The sequence below is a fragment of the Sus scrofa genome, chromosome 9 (assembly GCF_000003025.6).
Source record: "Sus scrofa isolate TJ Tabasco breed Duroc chromosome 9, Sscrofa11.1, whole genome shotgun sequence".
Lineage (NCBI taxonomy): Eukaryota > Metazoa > Chordata > Mammalia > Artiodactyla > Suidae > Sus > Sus scrofa.
In genome coordinates, this window is record NC_010451.4 from 4,004,075 (window position 1) to 4,019,857 (window position 15,783).

Consider the following 15,783-nt stretch of genomic DNA (forward strand, 5'->3'; position numbering starts at 1 on the left):
CCAAGAGTCATGGGAATTGAGTTCATATTGAGCAGTGTATGGACTCTCTCCTAAGTGAGTTCTGTTCGGAGTCCAGTTTGTAACCACTTCCCTTTTTCCTGGGAGGGCATCAGCCCAACAGCCAAGGAACGTTTTAACCCGTCCGATAAAGACGAGGTTTGCCGGGAGCCAGGAAAAGCCAAGGGGCCTTCTTGGATTTTCCTGGCCCTTACTGCTTCTTTATAGCTGTCGGTGACCCACTCTAAGTTTTCTGGTTTGGGAGGAGACTGGGACCATGTCACAAGGACGTCAGGATGGCACCGGTCTGACAAGGAGGGGTCGACTGGTTTTCCTTCTTTGTGCAAGTGGAGTGGACTTTATCTGCATGTGGTATAATCTTGAACTCTCCTGCGGTTGTTACCTTTTACTTGATAATGCTCTGCCTGTAATAAAAGCTGTCCAAAACATCCAGGTGACTTTTTCAAATTGTTCTGAAATGCTTCGGTGGCCCTCTGAGTTACCTCAGAATTCGCTGGAGAAGAAATTTAATTAGAACTTGACACTTGGGAAGTTTGTTAAAAATATCAAAACATGTATAATATTTGGTCACATTGTGGAATGATACACTCACATGATCAAAGTCATGAAGGATTTGAAAGCAAGTAGGAATCACCCAACGATGAAGAAATTCACACAGTTTGCTCCCAGAGACAGCATGTTCCAAGAAAACTTGCTTCTCGTGACCGAGAGGTCAACACACAAACAAATTTCAATCTTTGTGTCTCCTATTACACACAAGCATATATTTTATTGGTTTTACACACTGAAATGCTTCCTTGACTAGTTTGGTCGTTTAAGCACATATTACAATTTTTACCTTTTAAAAATGTAAGCTTTAGTGAAAGCCAAGAAGAAAGCAACTGCAAACTTGATGTGATATTGGCATCCTCCGATTAGCAAACTTCAGAACATAGTCCATAATCTCTCACAACGGGCATTTCCCAAACCAAATGTCTCCTTTATGAGGTACAGATGCATATTCAATAAACAGACGTCTTAGCTTCCCTCTTGCTAGAAAACAAAGGTAGACAAGCTGGAATCTGTGCAGCAGTCAGTGTCCAGCATTTCATCTCCTACGTGACCCAGACCTTTGCTGAGTCTTCATCACCTGCTCATTGAGTAAAAGTGTAGCATTTCAAGTTACCACAAATCTGGAAAAACGGATTAAAGTCGATATTTCTCAAACACAATTATTTTATTTTAACGTGTTCATTGAAGAGTTTCCTCTCATTGATCTCCATTTCATTACTCTACAACGTCATTACACCAAATCAATGTCCTGGCAGACAAATGCGGTGACAGATGTGGTATGAACTTCCTGACTCTCAGTAAACTTAGGTACAGCAAAAGTATTATACTTAACCCTGATGACTCTAAAAACATGTCTGTATTAAGAAAAATGTGCTTCAGCAACAAACTTGGACTCATGTTAATACCAGACATTTACGCTAAGTACTTCCCAGATCATGGAAATCTTAAGTTCATTTAGCTTCGTTCTCTTTATTTAGAACGCTTCTTTGGTTACTGTCTTTAAGCCAAGGAGATAGAGCTCATTGTATCACAAAGGTACATTCAGAGACATACATATATGTCAGCAGAGAGAGAGCTTGGAGCTTATTTAAAATTTGATCTAGGATGTATCATGCCCAGGCTGTCTTACAAAGGAAAGCCATCTTCATACATTTCACTGGTTTGTAATGCAAGTGGTTCATTCTGAAGACTGCAGCTCAAGGGGCTGTCTTTAGGAGACAAAACGGAGTTCCCCATAGCTGCACACGCATGTGCCTACAAGACAAATGCAAATATACCCACACAGAACAAAATCTGATCCTGCAGAGAAGTCAAAACGGTGACATCTAACAGTTCCTCCACTATTTTTCAAATGCAACTTCCTCTTTTAACAGTAAGGACATGCCCAGGAAACATAGGGACTCGTGGTGCACTTGACGTGGCAATTCACCTGGCGAAGGCAAACCAAAAATAGCCCTTGGAATAAGCTGAATTACCTCCTTGAATGGAAAAGCCTTCCCTCTCCTTTCTCTCTCCTTTTCCCTTGCTTGGAACATCTACTAATTAACTCAAAGTCTTAGGCAAAGTGGCTGTTGGATACCGAGGGCATGACAAGGGTTAACTGCATGCTTTCCCCCAAGCATCTATTGCCTCTCAGGGCAGAACTCTGAAAAAGAAGTTATCAAGCAAGATTTCTCTAATGCGTATCTAAAAAGAGCAAGTTTTAAAATTTCAGACGCGTTTACCTCAACCGATCTTTTCTGGAGTCTAAAGGAATCGTAGCCACAGAGTTTAAGTGAATTTCTCCTTATTCTTACATTTATCACTACAGGTTGCCACGGTTTCACAAGGGGCTATCCGACGGACTGAAGAGGAAGTGATTCCCACATTCCTTGAAGTCCAATCTACATCACATGGAAGAAACCCAGAATCCTCACCAGCAGATGGAAGCCGTCAAGCCCGAAAAGCAGAGTCAGACAGCACAAGGCTCAGATTGGCTTCCAAGTCCCTCTAAGCCCGGGACCCGCAGCCCAAATGGTACCTTACAGATCAGGTGGAATGTCAGAAGCAAACAAACAAACAAATGCCCACATGGGACCAAGAGTTGCCCAGACAGAGCCATGTCCCAGGGGCCCCAGAGTGCACACTGGCGGACTTACCCAGATGCCGACAGAGCCGCTGCAAGTTTCAGACACTGTTTCCTCCTGCCCTCAAATAATCACCCAGAGGGGATGTAGGGCTCATGTGGGTGGGAGGAAGAGAGGTGCATCCCTGAGGCCAAGGGGGCCTTGGCAGCTGCTAGGTGCTCTCTCCTCGCCTGCCATCCCCACGCTGGAGTTCCTACTTCCCGCATGGCAGAATGGGCATGACTAGGGCATGGCCTTCCCCAAGTGTCCCAGGCCCTCCGGCCTCTGAAGGAGGCCTCCAACCCTCTGCCTTCCTGAAAGAGGCTGGCTGCGAGGAGGACGAACTCGGAGCATCTGATCAAGCCAGGGGACCCCTGGGGGCCTCCTGACCACAAGCAAGATCCAGGACAAGCCCCCAAATCTGGAGCCTAAAAGTGGCCTCTGTACCCCAGCCCCATTAGGTCTCAGAGACAGAGTTGTGGGTGAAACAGAAAGAAAGCTTTTGCTTTCCCGGCAAGAGAGGCCACCGCAGGCTAATGCCTCCAAGCTGTGTCCCCTGAGCGGGACCAGCAAGGGGTCTTCCAGGGTTACACTGAAAGACAGGGTGAAAGACAAGCTCGGACTGGACATTCGTCTACGGCCTAGCCTCAGTAAAGGGGGGAAAAAATTCTAACTGATTCTATAATATTTTGAAGTCTGGAATGGAACGTTTTTCACAATGAGCGTTTAGTCCTGTCAGGTGAAGAATGGAGAAGGCCATTGCAAAGCACAAACAAGAAGCGGACCAGACAAGAAAGGTAAGGGAGGTGAAAAGAGCAATGAGGAGACGCAGTGTCATAGTTCACATCCGTTCCCTTGGGTTAAATACACATCTCAACAAACATCAACACCTTCCTCCTTTTGTGTAAACCCTTGCTTGAAACCCAAGGATTTCAAATAGGACCATCACCGTTGCTTTATTTTAACCTTGAGGCGGTGCCACAGATTCATTATAGGAAGCAAAAAGCTTCAGAGTGACCACGGCTCTGTTCTTCTCCATTAGGCACTCATTAGATGTCCTATTGGGCAGGTATCTGGAGACATCAAAACGTGAGTATCTTCTATGAGTTAGTTGTCCTTGACTTTCAGCTTAAGAACCTTATACAAGCCGTGTCTGAGCTCCTTGTCTTGAGTGCATAGACCACGGGGTTGAGGGCAGGAGGAATGACATTGTGGAGCACATTGAGTAGGACTGGGATGAGGGGAACCGTCATTGCTGCACTGTGGGTGACGGAAATGACAACGATGACTGTGTAGAAGAACAGGATTAGGATGAGGTGGGACGTGCAGGTGCTTAGGGCCTTGGATGCAGCTTCGGCTGAGTTCAGCTTCAGCACAGAATGAAGTATCAAAGCATATGACAACATAATCAAACCCAAGTCACTTCCCATGAGTGTCCAAGCCAGAAGGAGCTGGTACATGCTGCTGATGGTCCTGTCATCACAGGCGAGGCGGGTGACTCCACGATTCGAGCACAGACAGTGCTCAATTTCGTTTCTGGAGCAGTATTGTCTCTGGGCAGCCAACACAGGCACTGGGATGGTAAGTAAGCAGTTCTCAGTGCCATGAACACCGTTGCTTTGACCACAAAAGATCGTGTAACTATGGATGTATAGTGTAGTGGTCGACAAATGGCTACATATCTATCCATAGCCATGCAGACAAAGACGCCCGACTCCATGCCTACAAAGCAATGGATGACATACATCTGCAGAAAGCACTCAGGGAGACTGATGGCCTTGGCATCAAACCACAAGATGGCCAAAATCTTGGGCATGATGGTGGTGGCCAGGCCCATGTCTACCACCGCCAGGATGCCCAGGAAGTGGTACATGGGCTGGTGCAGGGTTGCCTCGTGACTGATGATGATCAGGATAAGGATGTTGGCACTGAGAGCTAAGAGGTAGAGCCACGCCAGGGGCAGAGAGAGCCAGTGCTGCCAGGTGTGAATGCCTGGGAAACCCATCAGAACGAACTCAGAGACCTGGCCCTTCGAGCTGTTGGCACCGCTGAGCTCCTGGAACATCTTCACCAAGAGGAAAAACATTCAGGGTGAGGACTCTGAATACTCTCCCTGACGTTGCCTGTTTCCTGGTCTTGAAGGAGAGGAGTGCTCATCCTTGCAGTTCTCATCTTACCATGAACATTTCCTGGACTCTTCTAATGAAACAGAACCTGGGATAACGCAGTTTGTGTGTTAGCTGCGCTAATTATCACAAAAACTCCATAAGCAGGTCATGTTGAAACCATGCTCCAGACCATAGCTCTTTGAGTTTTTAACCACAAGTTCTTTCCTTTAGCCTCTCCGTCCTGCCTGGCCCCCAAGTCTTAAAAGGCTGACTCAGGAGTTAACTATTAGGAAATACAGGTAGAGCTAACAACGGGTTAATGCAGCCTTCATTTTGTCGTGTCCTGCCTTGGCCCCCTACCTTCCTACTCAGATGTACCTTCTAGTTAGAGTTAGATGGCACCTGATGTCTGGGGTCCCCCAATGACCTCTTCCTGGCTCAACTGCTTTCTTTTCCTAATGGTTACTTTCTACTTAGAGCTGTGTCCCTCCCAGCGCTGCCTTTTGTCATTGAACCCCTCCCTGACACCCCTTCCCTACAAGTGAGCTTCATTCCAGAGAGAAGGTCAGGAAACGATACTCCCACAGACAACCAGAAGCCCTCCCCGGACCGACTGGCCCCAGAGTTGACGACTCTGAAATGAGCTGTGGATGAAAACTACGACAGACACCACGGTCAGTAACCCTGTCTTCTGAGCTCAGCCTCTGTCCCTCTTTGCTTTCTCTTTGCAAGAGAGGACATGGCTCTGAGGTACTAGCCTGCTGTGTCCTCCTCTGCCTCGCAAAGCAACAAGCCTGTCCTTTCTCTTCCTCAAAGAACTCGGTCTCTGAGACTTAATTGGTGCCGGTGTACAGAGCCTGCATTTGTGGCGACAATGTTACATGCACCTTCTCAAAATTAAGATACAGAGTATCAAGGAAAGTCAGAACCTTGGTCGTTATCTTCCACCGGGTACCACACTGGGGATGGACAAGAGGAAAGCCCTCTGATGCCAGAGCCTGCTTCTTAAGTTTGACATTGCTACCAATGCATAGACTCAGAGCAGTAGCTTTTCTGTCCGAAAATAGTTTAGTAACATATTAGTTGATAGAACATCAGAAAACCTCTTTTCATCAAAGACCTTGGGAATTTGACGATACTCATAAATATGAGTTAATTTTCATAAAACTCTGGGTTATGTTAGCGTAGTTAGCGTTAACTTATGTTCTCCAGTGAGGAAACTATAAAGTGTCTAAAAAATGGGCATGAACAGTCTAAAGACAAACTGCGCCAACAGAGAACAAGAGTAGTTGATAAATCTCAGTATTCTGAGTCCAGCTGATTCTGGCTTTGAGTCAGTTTCCCCTACGTGGACATACGTTTGCTTCTTGAACAGTCCAGACAGTCACCTCGTCATCAGTACAGAAGACATGAAATCAAAACACACTGAGTCTGAGATCGGTGTTATGACGGAAGGCCCGTTATAGCTCTCATATTGTACATAGGTACACCTGATGTAAACATCAACACCTGAACTTGAAAACCGAAGGCATAGTTTTATGATCTGTTTCTACCAGAAACATGCTGTTTACTTTCTTTTCTCTGCAAGCCCTAAATAGTAAGTACACCACACAAAGCCACAACACTTGAACATTCTGTGGTTCAAAATTCTGGTATGCAGAGGGGGGCAATGCTGATGCACACCTGGCGACTCTTTTAACCTTCAACCATGAACTCGTCGTGGCTATCGCTTCACTCTTCTCGTCGTGGGGGTGACTTACACTTAACACTCAGTACAACCTAACCAAAGTCTCCTACTTGCTTAGGAAAATAAGTAGGTATTTATAATAAGCCTGGAAAACCAAAGTGTGTTCATTGCAACTGGACACCTGGGGAATTGAACATTTTCCCATGAAAACCCACTCTTCCTTAATCCTTCTGCCTCCAGATAGGGAGAGGGAATCCAATCTTAAGTCATGCAAATAGTCAATTCATGTACTTCCAGGAACAATCCCCATGTATTCTCTGTCCACAGAATGAGAAAAGGCTCATCTCCACTCCCCTATTGTGTTTCCTTTAGTACCTTTGTCTCTGGATGGCAGACCTGTGAGCTGAAGGCCACCTGCTCCAGCTGTGCCGGATCCTGATGAAGAAAGTACGACTCTGCAGGATATGTACATTTGCAGTCTTGGGCTACTACGTCTCCTGATGTTTGTCCTGGTGAACGAAAAGCTTTAACATGTGTTCTCTGTCCCCAGGCGAGTATCACAAAACACCAGAGATGCTGGTGCTGGTCTGGGAATTAAGCGGCCCTCGTGGAGGAGGAAGAGTGGAAAGTCCCATTTGCAGCCTCTCACCTACTGGACGAAGGAGAGACGCAATTTATCTGTGTGTTTCGATATCTCTGTGCTTGCGTGAGAGTGAGAGTGAACCCAATTGCCTTTGAATGAGTACGAAGGACGTTAATGTTTCTTAAGGTGGTTTGTCTCTTTCCTGGTGGGAACAAAGGCTGTGTGGGACACACCTGGAAAGCACTGACGGTGTTTCAGAAGGTTTTAGTTTCACTCACACACGTCCACACGTCATTTGACTCGCCAACATTTTCGTTCACGTGAGCATGGGGACGAACGTGGTGGCTTTGTGGGAGTTTGCCAGCAGTTCGCATGTACTCGTACAAATATTAAGCTGGGGTATTTAGAAGAGATGCCTAAGTGTATATGGAGTAATGATGATGTGATGAGAGCAAAGAACCAATAAAACCCATGCTGATTCTAGTCTTGTAACCTGTAGCAAGATATTGAAAGCAGGACCTATAGTGTTCATTCGCTGGAAAAATACACATGATTTTGGAAGGAGATAAATTGCACCTTTGAAATTACGTAATGTGGAGGTAACTGCTGATACATTTCTTGGTATAACCTTCCTACATATGATTTTGGACAAAAATGGGGGCAGTGCCATATTGAAACATAAATGCTGTCATTATAAAAGACCTTCACAGGTAAGTACTTCAAGGGGTGATTATTCAGCAATATCATGATTTAATAAATGTGCATAATATGTAGTTACACAATCCATTGCAGCACATTCCTAATACGTGTGTGTGTGCACGTGACCAGAGAGAGAGAAGAGTTTTAGCACAGCGCTCTTTACACTGTATCAGTTGTTATTAAAGCAAAAGTCTCTTGCCATAGAATAATTATTTAAATCACTAAAAAGGTATAATTGAGGCGTTCCCCTCGTGGCTCAGTGGTTCGCAAACCAGGTGAGTAGCCATGAGGATGTGGGTTTGATCCCTGGCCTTGCTCAGTGAGTTAGGGACCTGGCACTGCTGTGAGCTCGGGTGTAGGTCACAGATGCACTTTGGATCCTGTGGTGCTGTGGCTGTGGCATAAGCTTGCGGCTACAGCTCCGATTTGACCCCTAGCCTGGGCACCTCCATAGGCCACAGGTACAGCCCTAAAAAAGACCAAAAAAAATGTGTGACTGAGTGCCTGTTATTTCATTCAAAACGTTGTGCAACCATTCGTACGATGTAACAGCAGGACACTTCCATTGTTTAAAAAGAAACCCTCCACAACTGTTACTCAGTCACCACGTATTGACCTGCCCCTCCAGCCCCTGCCAACAACGAAGTTGGGTTTTGATTCCACGGATCACCTATTCGGGAGAGTTCAAGTATTTGAACCCGCAGCCTCTGGTGTCTTGGGCCTATGGCACATGGGGTCCTGAGAGCGAGATGGCCTCATTGGTGTAAAGTGACCAAGCTGACTAAAGGAGCCATTAGAAAGGCTGTTTCTAGGTGTCTGCAGAAGGGAAAAGAGAGCTGCATCAAGGCCTCATTCCTAAGTTGCTGACTGAAAGAATATGCGCAACCTGAGAGTTGAGAGTTCACTGTTATTTGGGGCAGAAGGAAGCCCTAAGTCCAGGAGGCAGCATCTCCAGCTACCCTGAGGAAACCGCTCTAAGGAAGCGAGGGAGGGCTGGGATATGGAGGCCTTTAGCGAGGAAGGGCAGGTAGACACCCAATGGTCACACACACACAGTGGCCAGGTGCTTTAGCAATAGACCTAAGACAGGCAGAAACACACCATGAGTGGTTATCCTCATGGATCAAATCTCCCCCAGGTAACTCTTTTTCCTTCTGAACATCAGGGCAAAGTGTGGCTGACACAGTCACTTTCACAAACCCAGACTCCAATGAATAGACCTAGAATTTAATGCCATTGAAACAATTTCGTTTTTAAAAAAATTATCCTCATATCCATTAAACAGAGTTAAACAAAGACTAATTCATTTTCAAAATAGGTTTGGCCCGTTGACCCTATACCAACTCCGCAGTAATTCTCAAAATCTCAGACTCCCCAAATCTCAGTCAAAACATATTACATAGAGCCATGTTTTCCTTGTAGAGGTGGCCCACGTATCTGGAGATTCCCGTACAAGTCAGGAGACAGTCTTTCAAGTCCCTGATGAAGCTGCTCGGAACCCAGTGTTTCCGGTTTCTGGAGCGACTAGGCAGAGAGAAAAGAAAAAGTCTTCTATTTCCACCCACACTGTGAATTCTCAACTTGCTATAAGTCATAGACGCCTTGAGGGAATAGACTCTCTGCAGCTGAAAAGCATAGATTAAAACCAGTAATGGCCAGACAAGATAAATTGAGTTCATATTGAGCAGTGTATGACTCTCTCCTAAGTGAGTTCTGTTCGGAGTCCAGTTTGTAACCACTTCCCTTTTTCCTGGGAGGGCATCAGCCCAACAGCCAAGGAACGTTTTAACCCGTCCGATAAAGACGAGGTTTGCCGGGAGCCAGGAAAAGCCAAGGGCCTTCTTGGATTTTTCCTGGCCCTTACTGCTTCTTTATAGCTGTCGGTGACCCACTCTAAGTTTTCTGGTTTGGGAGGAGACTGGGACCATGTCACAAGGACGTCAGGATGGCACCGGTCTGACAAGGAGGGGTCGACTGGTTTTCCTTCTTTGTGCAAGTGGAGTGGACTTTATCTGCATGTGGTATAATCTTGAACTCTCCTGCGGTTGTTACCTTTTACTTGATAATGCTCTGCCTGTAATAAAAGCTGTCCAAAACATCCAGGTGACTTTTTCAAATTGTTCTGAAATGCTTCGGTGGCCCTCTGAGTTACCTCAGAATTCGCTGGAGAAGAAATTTAATTAGAACTTGACACTTGGGAAGTTTGTTAAAAATATCAAAACATGTATAATATTGGTCACATTGTGGAATGATACACTCACATGATCAAAGTCATGAAGGATTTGAAAGCAAGTAGGAATCACCCAACGATGAAGAAATTCACACAGTTTGCTCCCAGAGACAGCATGTTCCAAGAAAACTTGCTTCTCGTGACCGAGAGGTCAACACACAAACAAATTTCAATCTTTGTGTCTCCTATTACACACAAGCATATATTTTATTGGTTTTACACACTGAAATGCTTCCTTGACTAGTTTGGTCGTTTTAAGCACATATTACAATTTTTACCTTTTAAAAATGTAAGCTTTAGTGAAAGCAAGAAGAAAGCAACTGCAAACTGATGTGATATTGGCATCCTCCGATTAGCAAACTTCAGAACATAGTCCATAATCTCTCACAACGGGCATTTTCCCAAACCAAATGTCTCCTTTATGAGGTACAGATGCATATTCAATAAACAGACGTCTTTAGCTTCCTCTTGCTAGAAAACAAAGGTAGACAAGCTGGAATCTGTGCAGCAGTCAGTGTCCAGCATTTCATCTCCTACGTGACCCAGACCTTTGCTGAGTCTTCATCACCTGCTCATTGAGTAAAGTGTAGCATTTCAAGTTACCACAAATCTGGAAAAACGGATTAAGTCGATATTTCTCAAACACAATTATTTTATTTAACGTGTTCATTGAAGAGTTTCCTCTCATTGATCTCCATTTCATTACTCTACAACGTCATTACACCAAATCAATGTCCTGGCAGACAAATGCGGTGACAGATGTGGTATGAACTTCCTGACTCTCAGTAAACTTAGGTACAGCAAAAGTATTATACTTAACCCTGATGACTCTAAAAACATGTCTGTATAAGAAAAATGTGCTTCAGCAACAAACTTGGACTCAGTTAATACCAGACATTTACGCTCAGTACTTCCCAGATCATGGAAACTTAAGTCATTTAGCTTCGTTTCTCTTTTATTTAGAACTGCTTCTTTGTGTTTACTTGTCTTTAAGCCAAGGAGATAGAGCTCATTGTATCACAAAGGTACATTCAGAGACATACATATATGTCAGCAGAGAGAGAGCTTGGAGCTTATTTTAAATTTGATCTAGGATGTATCATGCCCAGGCTGTCTTACAAAGGAAGCCATCTTCATACATTTCACTGGTTTGTAATTGCAAGTGGTTTCATTCTGAAGACTGCAGCTCAAGGGGCTGTCTTTAGGAGACAAAACGAGTTCCCCATAGCTGGCACACGCATGTCCTACAAGACAAATGCAATATACCACACAGAACAAATCTGATTCCTGCAGGAGAAAGTCAAACGGTGACATCTAACATTTCCTCCACTATTTTTCAAATGCAACTTCCTCTTTTAACAGTAAGGAACATGCCCATGGAAACATAGGACTCGTGGTTGCACTTGACGTGGCAATTCACCTGGCGAAGCAGACAAAAATAGCCTGGATAATGAATTTCCTCCTTGAATGGAACTCTTCCTCTCTTTCTCTTCTTTTTCCTTGGAAGTTACTAATTAACTCAAGTCTTAGCAGTGCTGTGGATACAGGGCATCAAGGTGAGCTCACTTTCCCCCCTCTGCTCTCTCGGTCGAACTCTGGAAAAGAATTAAAAGGCAAGATTTCTCTAATGCATATATAAAAGAGCAAGTTTTAAATTTCAGACGCATTTTACCTCAACCGATCTTCTCTGGAGTCTAAAGGATATCGTAGCCACAGAGTTTAAGTTGAGTTTCTCCTTATTCATACATTATCACTACAGGTTGACCAGTTTGCCACGGTTTTCCACAAGGGCTATCCGACGGACTTGAGAGGAAGTGATTCCACATTTCCTTGAAGTCCAATCTACATGCACGTGGGAAGAACCAGAATCCTCACCAGCAGATGGAAGCCTCAAGCCCGAACAAGTCGGACAGCTCAGGCTCAGATTGGCTTCCAAGTCCCTCTAAGCCCGGACCGCAGCCCAATGGTACCTTACAGATCAGGTGAATGTCAGAAGCAAACAAACAAATGCCCACATGGGACCAAGTGTTGCCAGACAGAGCCATGTCCCAGCGGCCCCAGAGTGCACACTGGTGGACTTACCCAGATGCCGACAGAGCTGCTGCAAGGTTTCAGCACTGTTTTCCTCCTGCCCTAAATAATCCCCAGAGGGGATGTAGGCTCATGTGGCGGAGGAAAGAGGCACATCCCTGAGGCCAAGGGGCCTTGGCAGCTGCTAGGGTGTCTCTCCTCCGCCTGCCATCCCACGCTGGAGTTCCTACTTCCGCATGGCAGAAGTGGCATGACTAGGGCATGGCCTTTCCCCAAGTGTCCCAGGCCCTCCGGCCTCTGAAGGAGCCTCCAACCCTCTGCCTTCTGAAAGAGGCTGGTTCGAGGAGGACGAACTCGGAGCATTGATCAAGCGGGGGACCCCTGTGGGGCTCCTGACCACAAGCAAGATCCAGGCAAGCCCCAAATTCTGGAGCCTAATGGCCTCTGTACCCCAGCCCAGTTAGTCTCAGAGACAGAGTTGTGGGTGAAACAGAAAGAAGAGCTTTGTTGCTTTCCGGGCAAGAGAGGCCACCGCAGGCTAATGCTCCAAGCTGTGTCCTCCTTGAGCGGACCAGCAAGGGGTTTCCAGGTTAGACTGAAAACAGGGTGAAGACTAAGGCGTCGCTGTTATTCTCCTCCTCGGAGCATTTCCGAGTCCCACGCCCAGCGTTCAAGTCCTCAAGGCATTCACAAAGCAACCATGGAACATGCTTGGCTAGGCCTTTGTAAAGGGGAAAAATTCTAACTGATTCTATAATATTTTGAAGTCTGGAATGGGAACGTTTTTCACAATGAGCGTTTTAGTCCTGGTCAGGTGAAGAATGGAGAAGGCCATTGCAAAGCACAAACAAGAATGCGGACCAGACACAGAAGGTAAGGGAGGTGAAAAGAGACAATGAGGAGACACAGGTGTCATAGTTCACGTCCGTTCCCTTGGGTTAAATACACATCTCAACAAACATCAACACCTTCCTCCTTTTGTGTAAACCCTTGCTTGAAACCAAGGATTTCAAATAGGACCATCACCGTTGCTTTATTTAACCTTGAGGCGGTGCCACAGATTCTATAGGAAGCAAAAAGCTTCAGAGGTGACCACGGCTCTGTTCTTCTCCATTAGCACTCATTAGATGTCCTATTGGGCAGGTATCTGGAGACATCAAAACTGAGTATCTTCTATGAGTTAGTTGTCCTTGACTTTCAGCTTAAGAACCTTATAAAGCCGTGTCCTGAGCTCCTTGTTCTTGAGTGCATAGACCACGGGGTTGAGGGCAGGAGGAATGACATTGTGGAGCACATTGAGTAGGACTGGGATGAGGGGAACCGTCATTGCTGCACTGTGGGTGACGGAAATGACAACGATGACTGTGTAGAAGAACAGGATTAGGTGAGGTGGACGTGCAGTGCTTAGGGCCTTGGATGCAGCTTCGCTGAGTTCAGCTTCAGCACAGAGTGAAGTATCAAAGCATATGACAACATAATCAAACCCAAGTCACTTCCCATGAGTGTCCAAGCCAGAAGGAGCTGGTACATGCTGTTGATGGTCCTGTCTCACAGGCGAGGCTGGTGACCACGATTCGAGCACAGACAGTGCTCAATTTCGTTTCTGGAGCAGTATTGTCTCTGGGCAGCCAACACAGGCACTGGGATGGTAAGTAAGCAGTTTCTCAGTGCCATGAACACCGTTGCTTTGACCACAAAAGATCGTTGTAACTATGGATGTATAGTGTAGTGGTCGACAAATGGCTACATATCTATCCATAGCCATGCAGACAAAGACGCCCGACTCCATGCCTACAAAGCAATGGTGACATACATCTGCAGAAAGCACTCAGGGAGACTGATGGCCTGCATCAAACCACAGATGGCCAAAATCTTGGCATGATGGTGGTGGCCAGGCCATGTCTACCACCGCCAGGATGCCAGGAAGTGGTACATGGGCTGGTGCGGGTTGCCTCGTGACTGATGATGATCAGGATAAGGATGTTGGCACTGAGAGCTAAGGTAGACCGCCGGGGCAGAGAGAGGCTGCCAGGTGTGAATGCCTGAACCCATCAGAACGACTCAGGACCTGCCCTTCAGCTGTTGGCACCGTGAGCTCCTGAACATCTTCACCAAGAGAAACATTCAGGGTGAGACTTGATACCCCCTGACGTTGCCTGTTCTGTCTGAAGGAAGAGTGCTTCCTTGCAGTTCTATTTACATGAACATTTCTACTCTCTAATGACAAACCTGGATACGCAGGTGTTAGCTGCGCTAAATCACAAAACTCCAAACAGTAGTTGAAACCATGCTCAGACATACTCTTGAGTTTAACACAATCTTTCTTAGCCTCTCCTGCTGCCCCAATCTTAAAAGCTGACTCAGGAGTAACTATTAGGAAATACAGGTAGAGCTAACAACGGGTTAATGCAGCCTTCATTTTGTCATGTCCTGCCTTGCGCCCTACCTTCCTACTCAGATGTACCTTCTAGTTAGAGTTAGATGGCACTGATGTCTGGGTCCCCCAATGACCTCTTCCTGGCTCAACTGCTTTCTTTTCCTAATGGTTACTTTCTACTTAGAGCTGTGTCCCTCCCAGCGCTGCCTTTGTCATTGAACCCCTCCCTGACACCCCTTCCCTACAAGTGAGCTTCATTCCAGACAGAAGGTCAGGAAGCGATACTCCCACAGACAACCAGAAGCCCTCCCCGGACCGACTGGCCCCAGAGTTGACGACTCTGAAATGAGCTGTGGATGAAAACTACGACAGACACCACGGTCAGTAACCCTGTCTTCTGAGCTCAGCCTCTGTCCCTCTTTGCTTTCTCTTTGCAAGAGAGGACATGGTTCTGAGGTACTAGCCTGCTGTGTCCTCCTCTGCCTCGCAAAGCAACAAGCCTGTCCTTTCTCTTCCTCAAAGAACTCGGTCTCTGAGACTTAATTGGTGCCGGTGTACAGAGCCTGCATTGTGGCGACAACGTTACATGCACCTTGTCAAAATTAAGATACAGAGTATCAAGGAAAGTCAGAACCTTGGTCGTTATCTTCCACCGGGTACCACACTGGGGATGGACAAGAGGAAAGCCCTCTGATGCCAGAGCCTGCTTCTTAAGTTTGACATTGCTACCAATGCATAGACTCAGAGCAGTAGCTTTCTGTCCGAAAATAGTTTAGTAACATATTAGTTGATAGAACATCAGAAAACCTCTTTTCATCAAAGACCTTGGGAATTTGACGATACTCATAAATATGAGTTAATTTTCATGAAACTCTGGGTTATGTTAGCGTAGTCAGCGTAACTTATGTTCTCCAATGAGGAAACTATAAAATGTCTAAAAAAATGCGCATGAACATTCTAAAGACAAACTGCGCCAACAGAGAACAAGAGTAGTTGATAGATCTCAGTATTCTGAGTCCAGTTGATTCTGCTTTGAGTCAGTTTCCCCTACGTGGACATACGTTTGCTTCTTGGAACAGTCCAGACAGTCACCTCGTCATCAGTACAGAAGACATGAAATCAAAACACACTGAGTCTGAGATCGGTGTTATGACGGAAGGCCCGTTATAGCTCTCATATTGTACATAGGTACACCTGATGTAAACATCAACACCTGAACTTGAAAACCGAAGGCATAGTTTTATGATCTGTTTCTACCAGAAACATGCTGTTTACTTTCTTTTCTCTGCAAGCCCTAAATAGTAAGTACACCACACAAAGCCACAAACACTTGAACATTCTGTGGTTCAAAATTCTGGTATGCAGAGGGGGCAATGCTGATGCACACCTGGCG

The 15,783-nt window shown here is 45.8% G+C and overlaps 1 pseudogene; it reads right to left on the bottom strand.

Moving 5' to 3' along the window:
• On the bottom strand, positions 3,783-4,740 carry LOC110262330 (annotated as a pseudogene).